Raw genomic sequence first — 17,943 nt, 5'->3', positions numbered from 1 at the left:
ATCCTGAACACCGTTCGGAGGACTGCATCTCGGAACAGGAGTCCCGCGACGCGCGGGTTGGATTGCTCTAATCCTTTGGGCGACTCACCGCTCTCCGTGTAGCACGCCCTCGTTTCGGGAGGTGCGGTGCTCCGGAGAGAAGAAGGCGACACCCTCTCAGCGCACCCTAAAGAGGCCGCCTTCGGCGCAGGCAGCTCCCGCTAGCAGCAGCCTTGGTTCGTCCCCCTGACGGGTGAGTCTCTTGGCTGTGTTGTACAGCCCACCACCTGACCTCACGGAAAACCTGGCATAGGCATCCCGGTCCTCTCCTCGGCCAGTGGGAGGGGGAGGTCAGGGTCAGTGGGGACCCCGTTTAGTTTTATTTTAGATTCCTTTTGATTTTCCTGTTGCTAGCGGTAGAGCGAGTGGCTGACCCCTGCGTATTCCATCTGCAAATATGGGTGCTAAACTGTCGGCCACTCAGAAAGGGGTTTTTTACCAAGTTGTGGGTACCCTGGGGGGTGGGAATTATAAGTTTAATAAAAGGGAAGTTAAAAGTTTAGTCCGCTGGCTGACCCGTACCTACCCTGATTTAAATGCTGAATCAGTCCTGGATCCCAGATTTCTGAGGCGGGTTCAATCCCGCCTTCAGAGAGAGATCCAAGCTGGCAGCAAATCTTTTCAGAGCCATTTTTGTTTAATATCCCTTTTGATTTCTGCCCTCGCTGCTAAACCCTCTTCCCGGACTCAGCCAGCGGACCCCCAGTTATACCCCAGTTCTCCCCGTCCCCATGCACCTGCCCTTCGTTCCTCGCGCCCTCCCTCCCGAACCGAGTCCCTGCGGGGAGCAGCCCGCGACAGCCCCGCGCCAGGGAAACACCCGTCCCTAAGTTCCTCGCGGGCGACCCGGTCCCCGAGCCTCCGAAGGTCTGGCCAACCTCCGGAGGAGACTGTTCCTGCTCCCTCTTTCCACACCCCCTCGACCCCAGTTGTTAAACCCAAAGTTCGTTTCAGTTCTCCGCGGTCCTCTCGCCAAGATGGCGTCAAATCATCCCAAAATGGAGGGGACCGCGTGTTCAATCCTAAAAAACCCCCTTCTCCTTCCCAGAGTTCCCTCACTCCTTCCCGAGCCCCCCCCCAAATCCCTTCCCTTCCCCTCTCGCGAGATACTCCCACGCCCCCTCCCCTTCCCCCGCCCCCTTCTCCTCCCCTTCCTCCCCCGCCTTCACCCCCTGCAACTCCTCCCCCTTCCCCTCCTCTCCCACCACCCCCCGCCTCCGCAACGACGTCATGGGGCCCCTCCCATAAGGGGAGGCACTTTGCTGCAGAACCCTCCCTCCAGTTCCCACGCCGGGACCCTCCCTCCCCCGCTCCCGGTTCCCACGCCCTCCCTTCCGGTTCCCACGCTCTGGGGGCTAGCGGGGGGGGGGTCCCGAGCCGGGGACCGGAGCTGTCTGCAGTCCCATCAGCAGCCCCGGTCGTTTTTCATCCCGCGGGAGATGGGACAACCCTGGCTCAATGGGTCCCCTTCTCTCACTCATCCATGAAAGAGCTGTGCAAAGCACAGAAAGAGTTCGGGAGGGACTCCGAATATTTTCGGGGACTCCTTCAGGCCGTCCTGGCGGAGTCGGTCATTACACCTGCCGACCTCCGCCGAGTCTTCCGCTGCCTCCTCAATTCCACCGAGCAAGTGCTCTGGGAGGCAGCGTGGAGAAAGGAAGCCTTGAAGGTGCTCCCGTCCCTATGGGATTCCCCGAACTCCGGGATGAGTGTAGACGGAGAGGTCATTTCCATTGACCATATGCTTGGGATGGGGAACTGGAGTGACGGAGCAACTCAAGCCAGAGCCATACCTGTGGAGGTCCTGCAGCAAACTGCCCGGGCGGCTGAAAAGGCTTTCTTGGGGTTGCGAGCGGCCACACCCCAGGTCCCATATGCCAAGGTCCTGCAGGGTGCCGAGGAACCATTCCTCGAGTTTGTGGAGCGGCTCCGAAAGTCTATCAACTATCAAGTTGAGGGAGAGCACTTGCAGGCCGAGCTGTTAAAAGAGATGGCATTCCTCAATGCCAACTCAGCCTGCAAAGATGCGATCAACAGCCTCCCTCTGGAGCCAGCTCCCACCCTGCGGGACATGCTTTTGGTGTGTGGAAAAAAGGTATTAGTTCCATCAGGTACCGGACCATCACCTGCCGCAGCCGCCCGCATGAAGACACCTTTCCGTCCCGCCGCCGCCGCCGTCGAGGAGCCCCCATTCACCACCGACGTCTGTCCCACTACCGCGCAACCGCTGCCACCAATGTCGACCCCGGTGCCCAAGCCTCCAGCCACACCGTGTCATCTATGTGGGAAGCTGGGGCACTGGATGCCCGCATGCCCCCTCAAACAGCAGTTTTATGAGTTTAAAAAGTCCGTGCAGGGGACCCACGGGCAAACTGTTCAAAAAAACTAATTAAACAGCGCAGCGGCCCCCTGCGCCAGGACACAAATGCGGAGGCCTGTTCACACCATCCGTCCTGGCGGGAGAAGAGGGAGAACAGTGAAATAATGCCTCCAACTGGACTTGACTTTCATGCCGGACTGACACAAACACCACCCATTAATACTCATGCTCTTTCATCCTGTGTTTCCTCCCGTAGGTTGCAGCTTGCGGAACCATTACATCTCCGTTCCGCCGGTTTTCACCACGTTGCTGTCCTCCCGGAGGGTCTAACAAACTGGGAACGTCAAAGCCACAGTCTCCTCGTCCTAGGCGACACAAAGGCGACCCCACCAGAAGTGAGTATTGTCCCGAGCCTGCTTCCCGCTGGCTCGGAACAAATCTCACTCATGCTGCATTGTGTCCACCCCCCGCTCTTCCTACCGAAGGGGCAAATAATGGCCCAATTCTTTGTCGTGTCACCACCGTATGCTGTTTCCGATTTATCACCTCCGGAATTTCAATCGGCAACCCAGGCTCCAGACATACCCACAGTAGCCTGGGCTCAAACTCTTGGGCATGAAAAGCCCAAACTTATTTGTAAACTAAAAAAGGGGGGAGAGCAAGTCGCTCTACGCGGCTTGCTGGACACAGGGGCAGACGTCACGGTTATTCCCTCTCGGGATTGGCCGTCGCGTTGGGAATTGCAAAGCGTCCCTGGCCACATCAGAGGTGTAGGAGGGCTTCAATTGGCGAAGCAATCGAAAGGCATCGTACAAATTACGGGGCCCGACGGACAATTGGCTTCTGTTCGTCCGTTTGTATTAGATTATACGGAACCCCTGTGGGGGAGGGATCTCTTGGCCCAGTGGGGAGCCCGAATTGACTTACCAGTGACTCCCCAGGTTTTTCGGGCAGCGACCACTGCTGAGCGCCCCACCTGGAAGCTGGATTGGCTTTCAGATGAACCAGTACAGGTGGCGCAGTGGCCGCTAAACAAACAAAAATTAGCGGCGCTCAACGAGCTCGTGCAGGAACAACTACAGAAAGGGCATTTAGTAGAGTCCATGTCGCCTTGGAACTCTCCCATCTTTGTCATCAAAAAGCCCAACAAAGACAAATGGCGACTCCTGCATGACCTCCGTCAAATTAATGCAGTCATTAAAGATATGGGACCCCTCCAACCAGGGATGCCGTCCCCTGCGATGCTCCCTAAAGATTGGAATTTGGCAGTTGTTGACATAAAAGATTGTTTTTTCCAAATTCCTCTACACCCTGATGATGCGCCGCGCTTCGCCTTCACGGTTCCATCTATTAACCGTGAAGCCCCAGGCAAGCGCTACCATTGGACCGTATTGCCACAAGGCATGAAGTGCAGCCCGGTGATCTGCCAATGGTACGTCGCTTCCCTGCTGACCCCTGTTCGTGCAGCTGTGGAGTCAGCCGTCATTCATCATTATATGGATGACATTTTGATTTGTGCGCCAGACGACGACCTGTTGGCTCATGCGCTTGACCTGACAACCGCTGCGTTGGTTGCTGCAGGGTTTGAGCTGGCGCAAGAAAAGATTCAAAGGATGCCGCCCTGGCGGTACCTTGGCCTTGAAATTACCAAGCGGACCATTGTTCCGCAAAAATTGGCAATAAAAAGCAATATTCGAAGCCTAGCAGATGCCCACCAACTGTGTGGTTCTTTAAATTGGGTGAGACCTTGGTTAGGTATTCCCACCGAAGACCTAACCCCTCTCTTCAATTTGTTGAAGGGGGGAGAGGAGCTGAGTTCTCCTAGGACCCTCACCCCGGAGGCCAAAACCGCTCTGGAGAAAATTCAGAGTTTAATCTCGGCCAGGCAGGCCCACCGGTACCAACCGGGTCTGCCATTCCGTTTTATTGTTCTGGGGAAACTGCCACACCTTCACGGCATGCTCTTCCAGTGGGACGGAGTCATCGGGAAGAGCAAGGACCGCGGGGCGAAGGACCCTCTCTTGATCATAGAGTGGGTATTCCTGAGCCACCATAGGTCCAAAAGAATGACATCGCCACTGGAGCTGGTGGCTGACCTGATCCGGAAAGCGAGATCACGGATCAGGGAGCTGGCAGGTGAGGACTTGACGTGCATTCATCTTCCCATTAAATTCGGCACGGGCCACCTCAAATTAACAATGTTTGAGAACGTCCTTCAGACGAATGAACTTTTACAACTAGCTCTGGACAGCTACACGGGCCAAATTACGATAGATCGGCCGGCCCACAAATTGTTTAATCAAGAATTTATTTTCACCATTAAGTCAGTACAGAGCAAGAGACCCCTCGATGCCCTGACCGTTTTTACTGACGCATCTGGAGCATCCCACAAGTCAGTGATGACTTGGCGGGACCCTCAAACTCAGCGGTGGGAGGCAGACATCTCTGTGGTGGAAGGATCGCCACAAGTGGCTGAGTTAGATGCAGTCGTCCGGGCTTTTGAGAGGTTCTCTGAGCCCTTCAATTTGGTAACTGATTCGGCATATGTAGCCGGTGTAGTGTCCAGAGCGGAGGGAGCAATCCTCCAGGACGTCTTGAATGTTCGCCTCTTCGAGCTACTCTCCAAACTTGTAAATTTAGTCTCCCACCGAGAGCAGCCCTTCTACGTAATGCACGTTAGGTCACACACCGATTTGCCGGGGTTCATTGCGGAAGGCAACAGGCGCGCTGATGCCCTTGCCGCTCCTGTTCAGGTAGCCCCGCTCCCTGATCGCTTCGGTCAGGCCAAACTAAGCCACCAGCTGTTCCACCAAAACGCGCCTGGCCTTGTTCGCCAGTTCAATCTGACGCGCGAACAGGCCAAAGCTATCGTGGCGACATGTCCCCAGTGCCAGTCCCACCAGCTTCCATCATTGGGCCTGGGGGCAAATCCTAGAGGACTTTCGAGCTGTGAAGTGTGGCAAACAGATGTCACTCATGTTCCCTCCTTTGGCCGGTTGAGCTTTGTTCATGTCTCGATAGACACTTTCTCCGGCGCGGTATTCGCCTCCGCCCACACGGGGGAAAGAGCAGCGGATGTCGAAAAACACCTACTTCAGGCATTTGCTGTTCTGGGCATCCCTAGGCTGCTCAAAACTGATAATGGGCCTGCGTACAAGTCCAGGGAACTGCGTCAGTTCCTGCAGCAATGGGGAATAGAACATCGAACAGGCATCCCCTATTCCCCGACAGGCCAAGCCATGGTAGAGAGGGCTCACCAAAGCCTTAAGAAAACTTTAGAACACCAGAAATCCACCCTAAAGGTAGAGCCCCCTCACATCAGACTCTCAAGGGCGATGTTCACCTTGAATTTTTTGAACTGCTCCTTTGAGAGTCTGAATCCGCCCATGGTTAGGCACTTCGGGAACCACAACGCGCTGCAACCTACAGCCAAGCCTCCGGTCCTCATTAAGGACCCGGAGACTTGGCAGACCCAAGGGCCCTTTGACTTGGTGACCTGGGGGAGAGGGTACGCTTGCGTCCTCACTCCTTCTGGTCCCAAGTGGGTGCCCTCAAAGTGGGTACGGCCTTTTGTGCCCAGGGAAGCGAAACACCGGGCGAAAGAGCAACAAGTCCGTGTCGCCAGTTGGAGGCGCCGAAGAAAGCCCCCTGACCCCCTTCTTCCGCCCATATGTTCCTTGTTCAGCGATGAGCCAGAACCGTTCGAATACTTAGTTCCCATTTCTTAAAGCCCAGTTCTCCACCCTGATACTGCCTCTTTTTAGTTTTCAGGTATGGCACAGCCCCAGACACGCTCAGTTGCCACCTACCTCCTTTGGGCCACGCTCACCACCAGCTGCTCTGCATGGACTCTCCCCCAGCCGAAACCTAATGTTTGGCGGACCCTCGCGGAAGCCCTGGGGCAAGATCACCTTTGCCTGAACACGGCGGCAGCTGAAGACCCGATGGCGTCTTGCCTCGTGGGGATCCCGCTCCCCCCTTCCCAGCTTCCCTCCCCTTTCAATTATATTTACTCCTTCAGAACTACCCCGAAATCCCCCACTGCTTTTTGGGACGCCTGGAGAGACCACCTCCGCTTACAACCTACTCTTGAGGTGAACCCTCCAGAGCTCCATTTGCTCGGCTCTGCACTTGCCCCAGTTTGCCTCATTTTTCGATATATCCCCAGCCCCGGTAATCCTCTATATTTTAGAGAAGCCCCGGGTTCCCAACACCCCCCCTCTGCCTCACTCCGGTATCCACGCACTCTGACCCTGTTGAACCCCTCCAATGCCTCCTATCCCCCGAACCAATGGTGCAAACGTGTTGAAAAAATCCCTCTAGCCACCTCCCCGAATGACAAAGCAGTGACCCTTCCCCATGGTTTGTTCTTAATTTGCGGAAACCGAGCTTGGGCGGGAATCCCATCTAATCCTATCGGGGGACCATGTGCATTAGGCCGGCTGTCCCTGTTTACGCCCAACCTGACCCATATTATTGATTGGCAAAATAAAAGCGCAAGCCTCAATTCGACCTTCGATTCAAAACGTATCAAAAGAGATTTAAAGAATTTAGATGAAGGCTGCGACTCTGTGATTGAACATTGGGACCGTACAAAAGCGACTGCCCTCACAGTTTTACTCCCTTGGGTAGCGATCGCGAAGTCACTAGGCGAATTGGGCCGCCTAGAGTGTTGGGTTGTAAAACAGGCCAATCTTACATCAGCCGCCCTAACGGACCTCCTTTATGATGAGAAAGTCACGAGGCAAGCCACACTCCAAAACAGAGCCGCCATCGATTTCCTCCTCCTGTTACACCAGCACAAGTGCGAGGAGTTTGAAGGTCTCTGCTGCCTCAACCTCTCATCCAGGGCTGAAGACGCGAGAGTCTCCATTGAGCGCATGCAAAATCATCTTGAAAATATTAAAGCGCAAACTACCGACTGGCTGGGGGACATGTTCCGCGGGTGGGGGTTTTCAAACTGGGCAGTGGCCATCCTGAAGCCAATCGTTTATTTATGTTTTTCACTTATACTTGTGTTACTCGCTACCTCCATACTATGGAAAGTACTGAAAAACTTTATTAACCGAGCCCTCTCCTCTCCGGAAGTCCTCCAACTCCAAGCACCCCCTAACTCACCAGAAGAAAACTCTTGGGAGGATCCGGACGAAAGAGACAGCATGGGGCCCGTGGACCAAGAACTGTCTTATGAAGACAGCGAACTTGAACAATGAGAGCAAAAGACTCAGATACTTATAATAAGTTAGTCCCCCCGTCCCCCCTTTCCTTTTTTGTTGTTTGCGAAAGGGGGAGATGTGGTGGTGTGTGATGTAACGTTGTTTGATTTGGTCTGGTTCATCCTGAATAGTTCCCCCCTCTTTCCCTGGAGGTCCCCAATTTCTTGTCGTTATTTGTCTGTCACGTTTCCCCTCCCCTATCCATCAGATGTGTCTTGTTGTCCCCACCCCTGGCCTTTGTCCATCACTCGGCAGCCCTGCCTTTCCTTCTAGAACCTTCTCCCCAGGGTGTCGAGTGATTGGGCAGGGGCAGGGACCCCTCCCCAGTTTTTTGCTGATTTGTTGGTTTCATGCGTTCATCAACCTATGTATCAGTTCTTTCATACCCTCATTGGTTGTCATGTTGCCCCTCCCGGGCCCTCCCCCTTCCCTTATAAGCTGTTACTTGCCCTCAGTTCGGTGCTCAGTCCTTCTCCCTCCACCCTGCTTTTTCTCCCCGACCGACCTTCCTCCAATAAACCTGCCTACCCCTCCCGAAGGCTGAGTCCCTCTTTCTTCGCCTGCGCCTCCCTGCGTTGCCGCCCTCCTCCGCTCTCGCTTGCGGACCCATAGGCGCGATAGGAGCTTCGGGCTCCTCAAGCGCCCCACCGTTGCTGATCGGGGCTGGACGTGAGCCGGGCAAACTCTCCACCCCAGCACCGCAGCACCAGATCACATCTGAGCTCCAGAGCTCCGGCTGAAGCCCTTCCCACATTCCAAGCACTTGTGGGGTTTCTGCCAGCCACGAGGTGTCTCCACCACCTCTGAGTTCTGAATGAATCTCTGGCTGCCTTCTGGACACAGGGGGCATCTTTCCTCCTCACAGCTGCCAGGGCTGGGTTTGCAACCCCTCCTTGTGTGGGATCTCCAGGGCTTTTCCTCCCCATTGGATTCCCATGCCATGGAGCTGCTCAAAATGGCCTTTTCCATGAGGTTCTGCAGCAGGGATTTGCTCTCCCTGGTCTCTGTCTGCAGCTCAGTGCCTGGGGAAGGAAAGGAAAGAAAAGAAGAGGAAGGAATGAGGAAGGAAGAAGGACAGAATGAGAAGGGGAAGGAGCTGTGGACAAGGACAGGATGGGATTTGCCTCTGTGCCAGAGGGAAGGGGAAGGAGATCCCCCCAGTTCATCCCTGGCAGGACGGCATTGGTAGCGGGGTTGTCCTGCAGCCAGAGGAAATGTTGGGCTGAGACATGAAACAGAGGAGAGGGGGAAAGGGGCAGTGACTTCCTCCTTGCCTGCCTCAGTGTCCCAGGCCATCTTCCTTTTCCTCGCAGCCTCCTCCAGCTCCATCCAGACAAAGATTGGGATTGACAAATCCTGGCTTGGGGGAAAAACAACAGGTGAGGCCCTTGGTCCTGCTTCCCAAGTCCAGCTCAAAAAGTAACCGCCCTGTACACAGTTGGATGGGCCCAGACCCTGCTCATCTCCAGCCTCCCCCACCCCTCCAGGCTGACAGGATCCCCCAGCTCCAGGATTGGCCTTCGTTGCTCTCCCCACTCTGATGCCAATCAGAGCCCCAACACCAATGTCCCCCCCCAGCTGGTACCACTGCCCCAGCCAGTACAGACAGTTTGCCACAGGAACCTTCCACAGTTCTCCAAAGGGGCATCTGTGTCTCACCCTTGGGGCCCTGCAAGATCCAAACATCCCCTCCCCTGAAATAAACCCTCCCAGAGATCCTCCAATGGATTTGGGGTGAGTTCCCCCTCCCCACTCACCTGTGAGATCTGGGGGGATAGGTGCTGCCAGGGCCAGGGGAGCTGCAGACTCAGCGGGCGAGTGGGAAAACAGCGTGGTTCTGCTGCGGCTCCTCCTCTTTCTATTCTTCTTCCTGCTCTTCCTTTGCCCATCCTCCGCTTCTTCTCTCCCTCCTCTTCCTATTGCTCCTCCTCCGTGCCCAATCCAGATCCTCCTTTCACACCCTTCTCTCTCCCATGGCTGCAGCATTTGGGTGGAGGGAACCAGGGAAACCCCCATGAGCCCCCCAGGGATGGGCAGGGGGCTTGGGAATCCACCCAGTGCAGATCCATTCCCCTCCAGAGCCCCAGGGAATCACTCCAGGGATCAAGCGATGGGGACACAGTGGGATCCCCACGGAACCACCCTTTTTCTATCCCATCCCCAACTTTCCCTCCCCTCTCCTATCGTTCCCCCAACCCAAGGACCCCTCCCAACTCAATCTGGGGATCCCATCCCTCTCCCACTCTGAATCCTCTTTTTCCCTGCACTCCCACCCCTTTCCCATCGTGCCTTCAGCTCCACCTCTCGTCCCTATTTGGTTTTGGGGGATGCAGGTCCCTCCTGCTCAGCCTGGGGGGTCACATCCCCCCTTTCCCTCAATTCATGCATCTCCTGGCTGCTTTTTCCTGGGAGCAATCCCTCAGTTTTGGGACTTCTGGGGTGTAGTTTAAGAGTGTGACAGCTCTGTCTGGCTTTCCCCTCCTGTTGTGGCCTCTCAGCTGCCCCTGACACCCTGGGGGTGCTGGGATTTTCTTCCTGGGGACAAAGATGTTCATCCCCTTCCAGGAGCCCAATGCCCGGCTGGGGCTCCAGTTCAGGGGGTCCTTGAGCAGCTGCCCCAGAACCTCCCCCAGGGTCTCCCAGCACAGCCAGAGCCAGTTGGCCTGGGGTCCCCAAAGGCCTCGGCAAGCCCCAAATCCCTCCCAGGAACCCTCAACTCCCTCAAACCCAGCATCCCCCACATCCCCTGCAAGTTCCCCCCATGGCACCAGCCATGGCCATGTCCCCACATGTCACTGGCCATGTCCCACCATGTCCTCACCCACGGCTGTCTCCCCACCATGTTTCCATCCCTGTCATTGTTCCCCACATCTCCATCCATGCCTGTGTCCACCCACATCCCCATGAATGGCTATGTCCCCCTCCATGTCCATGTGTCCCCCAGCTGGTTCAGGAAAAATAAAATACCTCTTTGAAGAAAAGTGGAAAAAACTGTTTATTACACAATAAAACCTAAACAATATTAAACAATAAAACCTCTTGCTGCTCTAAAAGAGAGACAAACTCACCAAGTCCCTCTGTGGGCTGTAGCTCAGCTCACTCAGTCCCTTATCAGTCCCTCTGGTGCTGGAAATGCCGCGGCCCAGGCCCGGCCTGGTGGGGCACAGGTGTGAGCTGCCCGTGCTCTTCTGGTGTTCAGGCCACAGCAGGTTTAAACAGGTCCAAAGAAAAGGGAAAAACAATCCACAGTAGGGAACTACTTTACCTCAGCTAGCTAAAACTAACTAAAAGCAAAGGAGAGCTCTGTCCCGCTGTCTGTCCATCCGCAGACAACACAGTGCAGGAGCAGGAATGTGGAGGAGTGAGTGCAGTTTCTGAAAACAAATTCGGCATTTCTTCTCTCCCTCTTCACTCTCAGGACAAGTCTTAAAGGTACAAAACTTATTATTCAGCATAAAGAGAACAGACTGGGGATACAAACATCATATAGTCCACCCTGAACATACCTTCAACACCATTCAGTACTCCCTGATGTCACCAGAAGATAGGATTGAATGCAAAAGATTTTATGGGGTTGAAAGTCAACAAATCTGCCCTCCCCAAGGAATTCCCATTGTAGGTCTGTGTCCCAATGGATGTTCCTGCTGCTGGGTTTATCTAGCTGCCCACAGGGAACCAGGAAGATGTGGAGCCTCCAAGCCAGGTGTCTTCCCAACACGGATCACCAGGACCATGGATCACCAGGGCTCTGCCCAGCAACGCTCACTGAGGATCATCCAATGTAGATCGTCTCATGGGGGACAGAGCTGGAGCAGCGCACAAAGCTCTTCCCTCACGTGGGGCACTCACAGGACTTCCCTTAGTGGTGCCTCTGTTGGTGTTCTGTCAAGTGAGAGCTCTGTGAGAAGCTCTTCCCACACTCAGGACACTCGTAGGGCCTCTCTCCAGTGTGGATGCGCCAGTGGATGGTGAGTTTGGCGTTTTCCTTAAAGCCCTTCCCGCAGTCGGAGCAGCGGAAGGGCCTCTCCTCTGTGTGAATCCGCTCATGTTTGAGGAGATCGGAGCTCCTGTGAAACCTCTTCCCACACTCAGGACACTCGTAGGGCCTCTCCCCAGAGTGGGTGCGCTGGTGTTTTCTCAGGTCAGAGTTCCACCCATAGCTCTTCCCACATTCCAAGCAGGTGTAGGGCCGTTCCCCCGTGTGGATGACCTGGTGCCGAATCAGGGCCGAGCTTCCTCTGAAGCTCATCCCACACTCCCCACACTCAAAGGGCTTTTCCCCAGTGTGGATCTTCTGGTGTTCCGTCAGCTGGCACTTGATGCTGAAGCTCTTCCCACATTCCCCACACTCATAGGGCTTTTCCCCAGTGTGGATCACCTGGTGTCGTATCAGTTGGCCCCTCTGCCTGAAGCTCTTCCCACATTCCCCACACTCAAAGGGCTTTTCCCCAGTGTGGCTCCTCTGGTGTTGGATCAGGATGGAGTTGTGGCTGAAACTCCTCCCACATTCCCCACACTCAAAGGGCCTCTCCCCAGTGTGGATCACCTGGTGCTGCCTCAGGCTGGAGCTCCAGCTGAAACATTTCCCACATTCCAAGCACCTGTGTGGCTTCTCCCTGCCATGAGGCTTCTCCACCAGCTCCAAGCTCTGGCTGGATCCCAGGATGCATTCCTGGCTCATGGGGGCTCTTTCCTCCCCAGAACTCCCTGGGCAGGGTTTGCAGCCCCTCTTCATGAGGTACATTCGGGGCTTTTCACCCTCCTCCATCAGGCCACACCCTGAGAATTAAAAATCCTGGTTTGCAGAAAAAATCAAGAGGAGAGCAGCTTGGACTGGGAAAACCTCCATGCCCAAGTTCATCTGGGAAAGTCATTGGGCATCTTGTGTCTGAAAGAACCTCCAAAATACCATGATTCAGCACAAAAATCCTCTAAACATCAAGATGCAGATCAAAAACTTCCCAAACGTCAATATTCAGCAAAAACCTCCTTCAAAATACAGACATTCAACCCTCACAAAAAACAAAAGCACCAACATTTGCCCAGTAAAGCTCAGAAACCCCAAGTTTCGGCCTCTGTGAAAATCATGGATTCCCCCTCCCCTGGTCACCTGCTGCATACGGACAAAGCTCCTGGGGCTGGGGGGGAGGCTGCAGATACAGGGAGGAGTAGAACCGTGTGGTGCCGCCTCTTTCTGCTCCTCCTCCTCCTCCTCTGTTCCTGCTCTTCCTCACATTCTTCTTCCTCCTGCTATTCCTCCTTCTCCTGCACAATCCCACCTTTTCCTCCCACGTCCAGGGTTTCACCATTTTGTTCCTCAACCCTGCTTCTCCTTCCCTTCTCCTCCTGCCCCAGGCCCAGCACCCGCTGCCGGCTCCCTCTTGCCCCCAAACCCACAGAATCCCACGGCAGGGGCAGGGATGGAGCTGGGGCAGGTCGGGCTGGGGCAGCGCTGGGCTCCCGGCCGCTCCCACCCGCACTCGGTCCCCACTGCAGCCGCTCCCGCCAGGACAGCGCGGGGGGGGCCCGGCCTTGGCGCTGCCCCACTCCCACCTCCCCAAATTCCGCTCGAGGGGGGCGCTGGGGCCGAGGGGAGCGCTGGGCGCAGGTGGGGAACGCTGAGAGCTGCGGGTCTGCCTGGCAACTGCTGAGTCATCAGAGCCGCGTGCTCTGATTGGCTGAGCGCTGCCTGAGGGCTGGGGCTGCAGCAAGGGGGGACACCCTGCTCCAGGGGGGATGTCCCACAAACGCGGGATCCCCATGAAAGGAAGAAGAGGAAAGTGTCTTTACAATCAGATGCTGTGAATCTGCTGAGAGATAGAGCCAGGAACTTGTACGTAAGGAAGCGACAGGAGAAGCCATCAGTTTAAGAAAATGTTGTTAACTGATGACACAGACTGCTGCTCAGCCAAGGTCCTGCCACATTCATGAACTTCGAGAAGAAAAACAACAAAGACTTCACAGAGCCATGAATATCGGTTGCTACACAAAAGTAGGGAGCATGTCAAGGGGATATGTAAGTGGATTGGGAAGTCTCTTCCTCTCAAGTACACCACCCAATGAGGAAAGGAAGAGGGAGATGCAGCTGGGAAAATTAGGATGAACAGGAGGCTGTGTCCTCCACCAACCGGAAAGACCCTGTAGGAAATGTCCCATGGCCTCTCCCTTTCTTTAGGAATGAAATTACTTTTACAGGACTCCTCTGTCTGCTTTGTGGACAGAATCCTCTGGTGATGTCAATTTTTCCACACACCTTGGGACTCGTCTGGAATTCCTTCCACCGTCTGGGGCAGCGGGCAGTGAGTGCAGCTGAAGGTGCCTCACCCAGTTTGGGTGATCGGCCCCCTTGGGGGCGGCAGCACCGGGGACTGATTGGGTACCTGAGAGTGACCAGGAGACAGACGAGTGACACATCGGGGGGGCTGTGAAGAGTCAGCAGGGAGAGAGCACTGAAAATCTCATCAGTGAGTGCACTGGGATCTTTGGGGAGTGAGCATGGCAGGGCACCCATGGAGACAGAAAAGGGAAAGCCAGGAAGGGGTCCTGTGCCAAAGGGATGATGATCCCAAAATATCTCTGAAGGGTCCCTTGGGAGAAGGTTGAGGTAGATTGCACACTCCCTCAGAGTCAATTAAGGACTTGGACACCCAGGGGGGCAATAAGAGAAGTGGAGAAGGGATTTGGACAACAGGGGATGGATGGTGTTGGTGTGCTGGGAAGAGACTGGGTGAAGGGGAGTGTGCAGGAATATGGTTAAGGCAGGAAGCAGCAGGAGGAATCTATGTGGTGAGAAAAAGAAAAGGGGAGGAAGAGAAAAATACTCAGAATTTGGATGTTTTTCAGCAGAGTCTTATCCTCAACATTTGCCAGCTGATCATTTGTATCCCCGGTTTCCCGGAGAGGAAAACAAGGAGGTCAGGGTTTCAGGGGGTTTCTCTGTGGGGGGCAGCGGCAGCACCGGGCGCAGAGGTGCGGGACCGGGAGCACGGGCTGGGGGCCTGGGGGGAGCTGCGGGGCCGGGCCGGGGCTGTGGGGCAGCCGGGGCTCAGCGCCGGGCGCTGCCTGACCCCACCAGCCCCGGGCAGGGCCGGCAGTGGCCCCCGGCCCCCAGGAGGCTGCGGGACGCCCCGGCCGCTGCCCGGCCCCGTGGAGCTGCCGGCCCTGCCCGCCGGGGGGCGCCTTTGGACACTGCGGCAGGACAGGGAGCGGCTCTGGGATACGGGCTGGGGAGGGCACCCTGAGCACAGGGACGAGGAGCAAGGAACATCTGGGAAATGTGGATTATAAGGGAAGGATCGAGATTTTCTTTTCTTTTCTTTTGTTGGGATCACCACAGAAACGAATGATTTTGCAGAAAGCTCAGCAGCTCTCAGAGGATGAGCACCCACAGACACTGAGGGGGGCTGCAGGAGGGGCAGAAGAAGGCCTGCAGCACTTGGGCACAAAGGCCCAGCAGGTGAATGCAAGAAGGGAGCAGAAAAAGGCCAAGCTGAAGGCAAAGGCCAGGGCAGAGTTCCTACAGCCCCTGAGGGATCAACCCCAGGGCCCAAGGGGGCCCCAGCACCCAGGGCACGGGCTCGGCCACAAGCACCCGGCAGAGGCATTGCCCTCCTCGGCAGGGGACAGCCCACCCAAACAGCCCCTGGCAAGGAATCAGGGCTCCAGCTGCAGGGCACAAGGACACTGCAAGCACAGACAGCAGCACCCTCAGGACCAGCAAGTCCACCCCTTGATGGACATGGATTGGCAGGGCTGTCACAGCTCCCATCACACCAGGGACCCTCCACACTGGAGCCCTTGAGAACATTCAGGTGGGTCTGCATTGAGAGGAGGCCTCTCCTGATGGACACAGGGGCCTCTCAATCCACTCTGAATCTTAGACCTAATGGGCAAAATAGGAAAGGCATGGTTTAATTATTAAGGGAATAAGTGGGAAAGATGAGCAGGTATGATTTCATCAACCACTACTAGGAGATGTAGGGGATAGGCTTGAAATAAATTAATTTCTTTTTCTTCCTACTGTGATTGCAATTTACTGGGAAGGAATTTGGTGGCTGGATTTTTATATTGTAAAAGGTGATACAGAGGCTTATGATGTTGTACTTATGTGTCAAATGTCTGGCAAGGCCTATGCTGAAGTGAACCCAGAAATGTGGACAGTCCAGGGAAAGAGGGAAAATTAGATATGGAGCCTCACCAAATTACTTTGAAGCAACAAGGACAAGAGGTTGCTTGTATTGATTTAAAATCAACACCCTATTCCAAGAGAGGGAAGGAAGGGCTTACAGCTTATTACTGACTCTCTCTTAAAGGCAGGGCTTTGGAGCCAGGGATCTCTCCCTACAACACTCCAGTCAAGAAACTGGATGGATGGACACAAGGAGGAATCACAGAATTTTCAAGTGTTAAAAAGCAGATTAACTGAGGCTCCTGCCCTGGCCCTCCTAGACAGGGAGAAAGAATTTTAATTATAGGTGGATGTTAAGCAGGGCCGTGCCGAAGATTTCTTGTGTTAAAATGTTTAACCCAGTGGCCAGAGTGGCCTCAATGTCTGCAGAATTGTGCAGACACAGCTCACATGGGAACTGAGGCCTGAAAACTGATGACAACAGGAGGATCTCCTAGAGTTCAAATCTGGCATCAAGTTAAAGCTCTGACAACCAAAAGAGCCTCTAAATGGATGAGCAGGGCTCGGTTATTACAGTATGAAACTTGTTCAGTGGCACAGGAGGATTCAGAACTGAGGACAGGGCAAGGGTTTAACCCAGCTCCTGTTTGAACAGCCTGGAGAGGGGCTGGCAAGAAACCCAGGACTGCACTCAAGGGACAGAGCTCCAGACCCAGGCTGGGAGAGATTGATGGGACAATCCCTGGACGGAGGGAGAAAATGTGTTTGTGGATGGCTCTGCAAGGGCAGCAGAAGGGAAAAGAGCTACAAGACAGGCTGTTATTAAGGAAGGGGAATCAGACAAAGCGCAGGTCACCACCCCATGCTCAGCTCAACCCAAGGAGCTCTGGGTGCTTGTAAGAGCCTGGCACTGAAATGCCCTGGGCAGGAAGGCTTCAATATCTTCTGATGACACCATAGCACCTAACAGGGGGCAAAAGCAATTCTGACTGCTTCAATCTGACTGATGCAATCACTGCATCACTTATTAGGGTATTTCTGAAATAATTAATTCATAGAGAAGGGATTGTGGAAGAATAGACTCAGAAAGAAGAACTCATTTTACTCGAAAGATACTTCAGGGGGTTATGGCAGCTTTAGGAATACAATGGGACCTCCATAACCCCTGGCACCCCCTGAGATCAGGTCAGGAGAAATAAAGAAACACCTATGGAAGCTGGTGATAGAAACCAAGATGCCGTGGGTACAGCTTTTGCCATTGGCTATGGCAAGAAGAAGAACCAAACCCAGGGCAGATATTCAATTATCTCCCTTGGAATTGATGTCTGGAATTCCTTACCCTGGTAACTCTCCACCTAGTGCAGGGTGGAGATAAGGGATGTATGTTTCAAGCAGTCCGTGGCCAGAATCCTGTCTCTTGTGAAATCTCTCCCACAGGAAGCTGGGCTGGCACAGAGCCTGCCCTGGGACTTTGCTGTTGCCAACACCCAGCCAGGACATCGGCTCCTGCCTAAGGAGTGCAAAGCAGCACCACTGGTGGCCAAGGGGCCCATGCCAAGTGTCCCTGAGGCCAGAAACAGCCGCCAGCACAGCTGAACACGGGGGGACCCCTCAGCCTGGCCTCAGGGGCTCTGAAGCCCCGGAGATTTGCACTTCCCGCCTGCAGCAGGACCATGGGAGCCGCCACTGAGCCTGCCCTGAAGGCAACGCAGCAGCAGCCAGGGCTCCACAGCGGGCCAAGCCCCTGGGCCTGCCCACAGATCCTCTGCTCAAACCCTCGGAAATCCTGGCCACCCTCCTCTGGCACCTCCAGCCACTGCGGCCAAGCCTTGCTGCCACTGCTGCAGCTTCAGCGCTGGCTGGGCCTGCACTGCCACAGCTGCTGGGGAGCACCAGGGCACAATTCCACTCTGGGGCTCACTCACACCCACACTCTGGGCTGACTGCGACTGCATTGCTGCAAAATGTACCCATTTTGGTTCTTTTAAATCTTCTTTCTCTCAGGCTCGTTTGTCTCTGCCTTGGGGAAAGGAATTTTAAAGGTTTTATTTAAAGGATGTTACACCACTCAACAGAGATGAGTTCAACATCTCCACAGACTGGGAATAGCCCAAAAGACACCCACAGAGATAACGACCAGCAACAAAACATCAACGCCCAGCAGCAAACAGCAACCAACAGCTACCCCAGACACTGCCCCCGGCACAGCTGGAGACACCTGGTCTGGAAAAGGCTGAGAA

General features: G+C 54.9%; 2 pseudogenes; one reads left to right on the top strand and one right to left on the bottom strand.

Annotated features, from left to right (window-relative positions):
• The window catches only part of LOC136570620 (zinc finger protein 850-like), an 80,935-nt pseudogene extending 68,612 nt beyond the window's left edge, over window positions 1–12,323 (bottom strand).
• The window catches only part of LOC136570612 (zinc finger protein 208-like), a 625,335-nt pseudogene that overhangs the window by 295,601 nt on the left and 311,791 nt on the right, over window positions 1–17,943 (top strand).

The sequence above is a fragment of the Molothrus aeneus genome, unplaced genomic scaffold (assembly GCF_037042795.1).
Source record: "Molothrus aeneus isolate 106 unplaced genomic scaffold, BPBGC_Maene_1.0 scaffold_35, whole genome shotgun sequence".
Taxonomy (NCBI): Eukaryota; Metazoa; Chordata; class Aves; order Passeriformes; family Icteridae; genus Molothrus; species Molothrus aeneus.
This window is presented reverse-complemented; position numbering and strand designations above follow the sequence as displayed.